This window comes from Bombina bombina, unplaced genomic scaffold (assembly GCF_027579735.1).
Source record: "Bombina bombina isolate aBomBom1 unplaced genomic scaffold, aBomBom1.pri scaffold_1364, whole genome shotgun sequence".
Lineage (NCBI taxonomy): Eukaryota > Metazoa > Chordata > Amphibia > Anura > Bombinatoridae > Bombina > Bombina bombina.
The window spans coordinates 5,686-15,340 of NW_026512291.1; the positions used below are offsets into that span (position 1 = coordinate 5,686).

Below are 9,655 nucleotides of genomic sequence, written 5' to 3' on the forward strand. Positions count from 1 at the left end.
TTATCTGTGTATCATCAAGTGCACAGCCTGTACCTGCACATTATCATTATCTGTGTATCATCACTTGCACAGCATGTTTCTGCACATTATCATTATCTGTGTATCATCACGTGCACAGCCTGTGTCTGCCCATTATCATTATCTGTGTATCATCACTTGCACAGCCTGTACATTATCATTATCTGTGTATCCTCACGTGCACAACCTGTGTCTGCACATTATTAATATCTTGTGCCTGCACATTATCATTATTTGTGTATCATCACTAGCATAGCCTGTGTCTACACAATATCATTATCTGTGTATCATCAACTAGAACAGCCTGTGTCTACACATTATTATTATCTGTGTATCATCAAGTGCACAGCCTGTACCTGCACATTATCATTATCTGTGTATCATCACTTGCACAGCCTGTGTCTGCACATTATCATTATCTGTGTATCATCACTTGCACAGCCTGTGTCTGCACATTATCATTTATCTGTGTATCATCACTTGCATAGCCTGTGTCTGCACATTATCATTATCTGTGTATCATCACTTGCACAGCCCTCTGCCTGCACATTATCATTATCTGTCTATCATCACTTGCAACAGCCTGTGTCTGCACATTATTATTATCTGTGCATTCATCACTTGCACAGCCTGTTTCCGCACATTATCAATATCTGTGTATCCTCACGTGCACAGCCTGTGTCTGCCCATTATCATTATCTTGTGTATCATCACTTGCACAGCCTGTGTCTGCACATTATTATTATCTGTGTATCATCACTAGCACAGCCTGTGTCTGCACATTATTATTATCTGTGTATCATCACTTGCACAGCCTGTGTCTGCACATTATTATTATCTGTGTATCATCACGTGCACAGCCTGTACCTGCACATTATCATTATCTGTGTATCATCACGTGCACAGCCTGTACCTGCACATTATCATTATCTGTGTATCATCACTTGCACAGCCTCTGCCTGCACATTTTCATTATCTGTGTATCATCACGTGCACAGCCTGTACCTGCCACATTATCATTATCTGTGTATCATCACATGCCACAGCCTGTACCTGTACATTATCATTATCTGTGTATCATCACTTGCACAGCCTGTACCTGCATATTATCATTATCTGTGCATCATCACTTGCACAGCCTGTACCTGTACATTATCATTATCTGTGTATCATCACGAGCACAGCCTGTAAATGTACATTATCATTATCTGTGTATCATCACTAGCACAGACTGTGTCTGCACATTATCATTATCTGTGTATCATCACGTGCACAGCCTGTGTCTGCACATTATCATTATCTGTGTATCGTCACTAGCACAGCCTGTGTCTGCACATTAATCATTATTCTGTGTATCCTCACGTGCACAGCCTGTACCTGCACATTATCATTATCTGTGTATCCTCACGTGCACAGCCTGTACCTGCACATTATCATTATCTGTGTATCCTCACGTGCACAGCCTGTACCTGCACATTATCATTATCTGTGTATCCTCAGGTGCACAGCCTGTACCTGCACATTATCATTATCTGTGTATCATCACGTGCACAGCCTGTACCTGCACATTATCATTATCTGTGTATCCTCACGTGCACAGCCTGTGTCTGCACATTTTAATTATCTGTGTATCCTCACGTGCACAGCCTGTACCTGCACATTATCATTATCTGTGTATCATCAGGTGCACAGCCTGTACCTGCACATTATCATTATCTGTGTATCATCACGTGCACAGCCTGTACCTGCACATTATCATTATCTGTGTATCATCACATGCACAGCCTGTACCTGTACATTATCATTATCATTATCTGTGTATCATCACTTGCACAGCCTGTACCTGCATATTATCATTATCTGTGTATCATCACTTGCACAGCCTGTACATTATCATTATCTGTGTATCATCACGAGCACAGCCTGTACCTGTACATTATCATTATCTGTGTATCATCACTAGCACAGACTGTGTCTGCACATTATCATTATCTGTGTATCATCACTTGCACAGTCTGTGCCTGCACATTATCATTATCTGTGTATCATCACTAGCACAGCCTGTGTCTACACATTATCATTATCTGTGTATCATCACTAGCACAGCCTGTGTCTACACATTATCATTATCTGTGTATCATCACTAGCACAGCCTGTGTCTGCACATTATTATTATCTGTGTATCATCACTAGCACAGACTGTGTCTGCACATTATTATTATCTGTGTATCATCAAGTGCACAGCCTGTACCTGCACATTATCATTATCTGTGTATCATCAAGTGCACAGCCTGTGTCAGCACATTATCATTATCTGTGTATCATCACTTGCACAGCCTGTTTCTGCACATTATCATTATCTGTGTATCATCACGTGCACAGCCTGTGTCTGCCCATTATCATTATCTGTGTATCATCACTTGCACAGCCTGTACATTATCATTATCTGTGTATCCTCACGTGCACAAACCTGTGTCTGCACATTATTAATATCTGTGCCTGCACATTATCATTATTTGTGTATCATCACTAGCATAGCCTGTGTCTACACAATATCATTATCTGTGTATCATCACTAGAACAGCCTGTGTCTACACATTATTATTATCTGTGTATCATCAAGTGCACAGCCTGTACCTGCACATTATCATTATCTGTGTATCATCACTTGCACAGCCTGTGTCTGCACATTATCATTATCTGTGTATCATCACTTGCACAGCCTGTGTCTGCACATTATTATTATCTGTGTATCATCACTAGCACAGCCTGTGTCTGCACATTATTATTATCTGTGTATCATCACTTGCACAGCCTCTGCCTGCACATTATCATTATCTGTCTATCATCACTTGCACAGCCTGTGTCTGCACATTATTATTATCTGTGCATCATCACTTGCACAGCCTGTTTCCGCATATTATCACTATCTGTGTATCCTCACGTGCACAGCCTGTGTCTGCCCATTATCATTATCTGTGTATCATCACTTGCACAGCCTGTGTCTGCACATTATTATTATCTGTGTATCATCACTAGCACAGCCTGTGTCTGCACATTATTATTATATGTGTATCATCACTTGCACAGCCTGTGTCTGCACATTATTATTATCTGTGTATCATCACTAGCACAGCCTGTGTCTGCACATTATTATTATCTGTGTATCATCACTTGCACAGCCTGTGTCTGCACATTATTATTATCTGTGTATCATCACTAGCATAGCCTGTGTCTGCACATTATTATTATCTGTGTATCATCACTAGAACAGCCTGTGTCTACACATTATTATTATCTGTGTATCATCAAGTGAACAGCCTGTACCTGCACATTATCATTATCTGTGTATCATCACTTGCACAGCCTGTGTCTGCACATTATCATTATCTGTGTATCATCACTTGCACAGCCTGTGTCTGCACATTATCATTATCTGTGTATCATCACTAGCACAGCCTGTGTCTGCACATTATCATTATCTGTGTATCATCACTTGCACAGCCTCTGCCTGCACATTATCATTATCTGTCTATCATCACTTGCACAGCCTGTGTCTGCACATTATTATTATCTGTGCATCATCACTTGCACAGCCTGTTTCCGCATATTATCACTATCTGTGTATCCTCACGTGCACAGCCTGTATCTGCCCATTATCATTATCTGTGTATCATCACTTGCACAGCCTGTGTCTGCACATTATTATTATCTGTGTATCATCACTAGCACAGCCTGTGTCTGCACATTATTATTATATGTGTATCATCACTTGCACAGCCTGTGTCTGCACATTATTATTATCTGTGTATCATCACTAGCACAGCCTGTGTCTGCACATTATTATTATATGTGTATCATCACTTGCACAGCCTCTGCCTGCACATTTTCATTATCTGTGTATCATCACTTGCACAACCTGTGTCTGCACATTATTATTATCTGTGCATCATCACTTGCGCAGCCCGTTTCTGCACATTATCATTATCTGGGTATCCTCACGTGCAAAGCCTGTGTCTGAACATTATCATTATCTGTGTATCATCACTTGCACAGCCTCTGCCTGCACATTATCATTATCTATGTATCATTACTTGCACAGCCTGTGTCTGCACATTATCATTATCTGGGTATCGTCACGTGCACAGCCTGTGTCTGCACATTATCATTATCTGTGTATCGTCAAATGCAGTCTGTGCCTTCACATTATCATTATCTGTGTATCGTCACGTGCACAGCCTGTGTCTGTGCATGTAATTATCTAGTTATCATTATTTTTTTATCATCACTTGCACAGCCTGTGTCTGCACATTATCATTATCTAGGTATCGTCACGTGCACAGCCTGTGTCTGTGCATGTAATTATCTAGTTATCCTCACGTCCACAACCTGTACCTGCACATTATCATTATCTGGGTACCATCACAAGCAAAACTTGTGCCTTCACATTATCATCATCTGTGTATCATCACTTGCACAGCCTGTGTCTGCACTTTATCATTATCTGTGTATCATCACTTGCACAGCCTGTACATTATCCTTATCTGGGTATTGTCACTTGCACAGCCTGTGCCTGCACATTATCATTATCTGGGTACCATCACGTGCACAACCTGTGTCTGCACATTATCATTATCTGTGTATCATCACTTGCACAGCCTGTTTCTGCACATTATCATTATCTGTGTATCATCACGTGCACAGCCTGTGTCTGCCCATTATCATTATCTGTGTATCATCACTTGCACAGCCTGTACATTATCATTATCTGTGTATCCTCACGTGCACAACCTGTGTCTGCACATTATTAATATCTGTGCCTGCACATTATCATTATTTGTGTATCATCACTAGCATAGCCTGTGTCTACACAATATCATTATCTGTGTATCATCACTAGAACAGCCTGTGTCTACACATTATTATTATCTGTGTATCATCAAGTGCACAGCCTGTACCTGCACATTATCATTATCTGTGTATCATCACTTGCACAGCCTGTGTCTGCACATTATCATTATCTGTGTATCATCACTTGCACAGCCTGTGTCTGCACATTATCATTATCTGTGTATCATCACTAGCACAGCCTGTGTCTGCACATTATCATTATCTGTGTATCATCACTTGCACAGCCTCTGCCTGCACATTATCATTATCTGTCTATCATCACTTGCACAGCCTGTGTCTGCACATTATTATTATCTGTGCATCATCACTTGCACAGCCTGTTTCCGCACATTATCACTATCTGTGTATCCTCACGTGCACAGCCTGTATCTGCCCATTATCATTATCTGTGTATCATCACTTGCACAGCCTGTGTCTGCACATTATTATTATCTGTGTATCATCACTAGCACAGCCTGTGTCTGCACATTATTATTATATGTGTATCATCACTTGCACAGCCTGTGTCTGCACATTATTATTATCTGTGTATCATCACTAGCACAGCCTGTGTCTGCACATTATTATTATATGTGTATCATCACTTGCACAGCCTCTGCCTGCACATTTTCATTATCTGTGTATCATCACTTGCACAACCTGTGTCTGCACATTATTATTATCTGTGCATCATCACTTGCGCAGCCCGTTTCTGCACATTATCATTATCTGGGTATCGTCACGTGCAAAGCCTGTGTCTGAACATTATCATTATCTGTGTATCATCACTTGCACAGCCTCTGCCTGCACATTATCATTATCTATGTATCATTACTTGCACAGCCTGTGTCTGCACATTATCATTATCTGGGTATCGTCACGTGCACAGCCTGTGTCTGCACATTATCATTATCTGTGTATCGTCAAATGCACAGTCTGTGCCTTCACATTATCATTATCTGTGTATCGTCACGTGCACAGCCTGTGTCTGTGCATGTAATTATCTAGTTATCCTCACGTGCACAACCTGTACCTGCACATTATCATTATCTGGGTACCATCACAAGCACAAACTGTGCCTGCACATTATCTGGTTATTCTTACAAGCACAACCTGTGCCTGCACATTATCATTATCTGGGTATCATCACTTGCACAGCCTGTGTCTGCACATTATCATTATCTGGCTATCCTCACATGCACAACCTGTGTCTGCACATTATCATTATCTGTGTATCATCACTTGCACAGCCTGTGTCTGCACATTATCATTATCTGGCTATCCTCACATGCACAGCCTGTGTCTGCACATTATCATTATTTTTTTATCATCACTTGCACAGCCTGTGTCTGCACATTATCATTATCTAGGTATCGTCACGTGCACAGCCTGTGTCTGCACATTATCATTATCTAGGTATCGTCACGTGCACAGCCTGTGTCTGCACATTATCATTATCTAGGTATCGTCACGTGCACAGCCTGTGTCTGTGCATGTAATTATCTAGTTATCCTCACGTCCACAACCTGTACCTGCACATTATCATTATCTGGGTACCATCACAAGCACAGCCTGTGTCTGCACATTATCATTATCTGTGTATCATCACTTGCACAGCCTGTGTCTGCACATTATCATTATCTGTGTATCATCACTAGCACAGCCTGTGTCTGCACATTATCATTATCTGTGTATCATCACTTGCACAGCCTCTGCCTGCACATTATCATTATCTGTCTATCATCACTTGCACAGCCTGTGTCTGCACATTATTATTATCTGTGCATCATCACTTGCACAGCCTGTTTCCGCATATTATCACTATCTGTGTATCCTCACGTGCACAGCCTGTGTCTGCCCATTATCATTATCTGTGTATCATCACTTGCACAGCCTGTGTCTGCACATTATTATTATCTGTGTATCATCACTAGCACAGCCTGTGTCTGCACATTATTATTATATGTGTATCATCACTTGCACAGCCTGTGTCTGCACATTATTATTATCTGTGTATCATCACTAGCACAGCCTGTGTCTGCACATTATTATTATCTGTGTATCATCACTTGCACAGCCTGTGTCTGCACATTATTATTATCTGTGTATCATCACTAGCATAGCCTGTGTCTGCACATTATTATTATCTGTGTATCATCACTAGAACAGCCTGTGTCTACACATTATTATTATCTGTGTATCATCAAGTGAACAGCCTGTACCTGCACATTATCATTATCTGTGTATCATCACTTGCACAGCCTGTGTCTGCACATTATCATTATCTGTGTATCATCACTTGCACAGCCTGTGTCTGCACATTATCATTATCTGTGTATCATCACTAGCACAGCCTGTGTCTGCACATTATCATTATCTGTGTATCATCACTTGCACAGCCTCTGCCTGCACATTATCATTATCTGTCTATCATCACTTGCACAGCCTGTGTCTGCACATTATTATTATCTGTGCATCATCACTTGCACAGCCTGTTTCCGCATATTATCACTATCTGTGTATCCTCACGTGCACAGCCTGTATCTGCCCATTATCATTATCTGTGTATCATCACTTGCACAGCCTGTGTCTGCACATTATTATTATCTGTGTATCATCACTAGCACAGCCTGTGTCTGCACATTATTATTATATGTGTATCATCACTTGCACAGCCTGTGTCTGCACATTATTATTATCTGTGTATCATCACTAGCACAGCCTGTGTCTGCACATTATTATTATATGTGTATCATCACTTGCACAGCCTCTGCCTGCACATTTTCATTATCTGTGTATCATCACTTGCACAACCTGTGTCTGCACATTATTATTATCTGTGCATCATCACTTGCGCAGCCCGTTTCTGCACATTATCATTATCTGGGTATCCTCACGTGCAAAGCCTGTGTCTGAACATTATCATTATCTGTGTATCATCACTTGCACAGCCTCTGCCTGCACATTATCATTATCTATGTATCATTACTTGCACAGCCTGTGTCTGCACATTATCATTATCTGGGTATCGTCACGTGCACAGCCTGTGTCTGCACATTATCATTATCTGTGTATCGTCAAATGCAGTCTGTGCCTTCACATTATCATTATCTGTGTATCGTCACGTGCACAGCCTGTGTCTGTGCATGTAATTATCTAGTTATCATTATTTTTTTATCATCACTTGCACAGCCTGTGTCTGCACATTATCATTATCTAGGTATCGTCACGTGCACAGCCTGTGTCTGTGCATGTAATTATCTAGTTATCCTCACGTCCACAACCTGTACCTGCACATTATCATTATCTGGGTACCATCACAAGCAAAACTTGTGCCTTCACATTATCATCATCTGTGTATCATCACTTGCACAGCCTGTGTCTGCACTTTATCATTATCTGTGTATCATCACTTGCACAGCCTGTACATTATCCTTATCTGGGTATTGTCACTTGCACAGCCTGTGCCTGCACATTATCATTATCTGGGTACCATCACGTGCACAACCTGTGTCTGCACATTATCATTATCTGTGTATCATCACTTGCACAGCCTGTTTCTGCACATTATCATTATCTGTGTATCATCACGTGCACAGCCTGTGTCTGCCCATTATCATTATCTGTGTATCATCACTTGCACAGCCTGTACATTATCATTATCTGTGTATCCTCACGTGCACAACCTGTGTCTGCACATTATTAATATCTGTGCCTGCACATTATCATTATTTGTGTATCATCACTAGCATAGCCTGTGTCTACACAATATCATTATCTGTGTATCATCACTAGAACAGCCTGTGTCTACACATTATTATTATCTGTGTATCATCAAGTGCACAGCCTGTACCTGCACATTATCATTATCTGTGTATCATCACTTGCACAGCCTGTGTCTGCACATTATCATTATCTGTGTATCATCACTTGCACAGCCTGTGTCTGCACATTATCATTATCTGTGTATCCTCACGTGCACAGCCTGTGTCTGCACATTATCATTATCTGTGTATCATCACTTGCACAGCCTCTGCCTGCACATTATCATTATCTGTCTATCATCACTTGCACAGCCTGTGTCTGCACATTATTATTATCTGTGCATCATCACTTGCACAGCCTGTTTCCGCATATTATCACTATCTGTGTATCCTCACGTGCACAGCCTGTATCTGCCCATTATCATTATCTGTGTATCATCACTTGCACAGCCTGTGTCTGCACATTATTATTATCTGTGTATCATCACTAGCACAGCCTGTGTCTGCACATTATTATTATATGTGTATCATCACTTGCACAGCCTGTGTCTGCACATTATTATTATCTGTGTATCATCACTAGCACAGCCTGTGTCTGCACATTATTATTATATGTGTATCATCACTTGCACAGCCTCTGCCTGCACATTTTCATTATCTGTGTATCATCACTTGCACAACCTGTGTCTGCACATTATTATTATCTGTGCATCATCACTTGCGCAGCCCGTTTCTGCACATTATCATTATCTGTGTATCATCACGTGCAAAGCCTGTGTCTGAACATTATCATTATCTGTGTATCATCACTTGCACAGCCTCTGCCTGCACATTATCATTATCTATGTATCATTACTTGCACAGCCTGTGTCTGCACATTATCATTATCTGGGTATCGTCACGTGCACAGCCTGTGTCTGCACATTATCATTATCTGTGTATCGTCAAATGCACAGTCTGTGCCTTCACATTATCATTATCTG

General features: G+C 41.0%; 1 long non-coding RNA gene across 1 annotated transcript; it reads right to left on the reverse strand.

Moving 5' to 3' along the window:
* Positions 1–1,071: 1,071 nt before the first annotated feature.
* Positions 1,072–8,869, reverse strand: LOC128644217 (uncharacterized). Its single transcript, XR_008399953.1, has 3 exons — positions 2,489–8,869; positions 1,396–2,447; positions 1,072–1,347 (listed from the first exon to the last, which is right to left on the reverse strand). It is a non-coding gene; the product is annotated as an uncharacterized LOC128644217 (long non-coding RNA).
* Positions 8,870–9,655: the final 786 nt, after the last annotated feature.